This window comes from Octopus sinensis, unplaced genomic scaffold (genome assembly GCF_006345805.1).
Source record: "Octopus sinensis unplaced genomic scaffold, ASM634580v1 Contig18745, whole genome shotgun sequence".
Classification (NCBI taxonomy): domain Eukaryota; kingdom Metazoa; phylum Mollusca; class Cephalopoda; order Octopoda; family Octopodidae; genus Octopus; species Octopus sinensis.
The window spans coordinates 314,599-316,507 of record NW_021835992.1 but is presented as its reverse complement, the minus strand read 5'-3'; the positions used below and the strand labels follow the sequence as shown (position 1 = coordinate 316,507).

Genomic DNA, 1,909 nt, shown 5'->3' with positions numbered 1-1,909 from the left:
GACTCTATTCGGTAGGTATCAAAAGCGGGACTTGTATTCTTTGATCACTGTTTGGCTTAAGCGGCCCAATATAAAGTTTGTTAGTCAACGTTTCAAGGTTGTTGGAATATCGGTCATAGCAATTGTATTACTCAGAACAGATCTCGAAGTGTGATCAAAGGGCTTAATGAGATCGACCGACACAAGTATATTTCTTTAAGGAAGTTTACAAATATTGCCGACACATCTCAGCAAATGCTTAATTTTGCAGTTATAGTTGGATGAGGAGTTTGAATCAGTGAATTGTATTACAGTAAAGGCTCTCATGTCAGCCAATTCTGAAAATGTGGCGATTATTGAAAAATGGCGAATAACAGAATCCATAAAAATTATCTAAATAATATAGTTTTTAGTTTTCCTAGAAGGCCTAGAGCAGGGGTTCTCAACCTTTTTAGCTCAAGGGCCAAATCGATAATTAAGATTAGCTTCGCGGGCCGCACAAAAAATATTTTAATATATTTTTATATTTTCCAAGCCGGTAACTCGCTTGCAATCCGAAGTGCAGCCACTGCTGATGCGTAATGAGTTTTAGACTCTTTTTTTCTTTTTTTAATTTCCATTTTTTTATAAAGAAATAAAAGCTAAAAAAATCTACAAAAGGCGTTGTATCTAAAAAAAAAGTACTATTTGTTTATTAAGTTTTTGAAATCGGAATAAGTAAAGTCGAAGAAGTTCGTAAAAGCTGACTCTAGTGATTATCCGTGAGCTTGTTACGATATTTATTTTTTATTCGAATCATTTTACTAAATATTGATTCGCATAAATATGTAGATTTAAACATTGATATATTCATATATGCATTGTGTGTTATATTTGTGAATTTGTCTTGAGGAATTAATTCGTAAAAATTAATAATAGACGCATTTTTGAACAATGCCGCCAGTAAATTAATGAGTTTTAGTTGAATTTTGCAGGCGCATCCTTAATTTCCACGCTGAATAAAGTTGCGAATATTTTCATTAAAGGAAGGAATTCTTTAAAATTCTAAAAATTAAATTTACTTCAAATTGATTAATGAAATCACCAATTATGGATATGTTTAACCTTAAGAATGAATAATTAAATTTAAACATTATTAAAAAATTAAAAAAGTTAGTTACTCTAGAGGGGCCGCAAAAAAAATCCTGGGGGCCACATGCGGCCCCGGGGGCCGCATTTGAGAACCGCTGGCCTAGAGTATTTCATTTAAACCTATTTTGAATAAACTATTATAATAAACAACAACCGGTCGCATCAGAGTTGGAACCGGTCGGCCTGGTTCGGGAGGATGGTAAACGTCCTGACGGCCTAACAACATTCCCCTTCGAAAATGGCAAGTCGCTCATCTGATACGCAAATTGCACGAACACCTTCTCCGCCGAAAACATCTTTACGTCAGCCGTCAACTAACTCGGCCAAAACGCTAAAAATCGAGAAATACAGTGGATTATCTCACCGTCATATCATTGCTCCGATCGCAGTGGAGACGTCGGGAGTCTTCGGTCACAGAACTAAAGATTATTAATTTATATGTTCTTAATGAATGAAAGACACAATAAACAGGTCCTGTGGCCCAATGGATAAGGCGTGTGCCTCCTAAGTACAAGATTCCGGGTTCGAGTCCCGGCAGGACCTTTTTTACAATTTTTTATTTTTATTATTCACATAAAGAACAATAATCAAAAGTCCAGCTAAAATTGATTTTTAATTTTTGCGTCCGCTTTCAGTCAATTCTCCTCCTTTCGAGAATTGAGCCTGAGCTAATGTCTTTGACGGGTACACTTATCCATTTTACAGGGCAGGCCACTTTTTTGGTTGTTCTCGCGTCCGATTCTATGGTCTCACTCGGGAATCCAATAATCGCATGCTTCATCGTTGTAGACAGGAGTTT

The 1,909-nt window shown here is 36.1% G+C and overlaps 1 non-coding gene across 1 annotated transcript; it reads left to right on the top strand.

Annotated features, from left to right (window-relative positions):
* Positions 1-1,580: 1,580 nt before the first annotated feature.
* Positions 1,581-1,653, top strand: Trnar-ccu. The gene has a single exon. It is a non-coding gene; the product is annotated as a tRNA-Arg (tRNA).
* Positions 1,654-1,909: the final 256 nt, after the last annotated feature.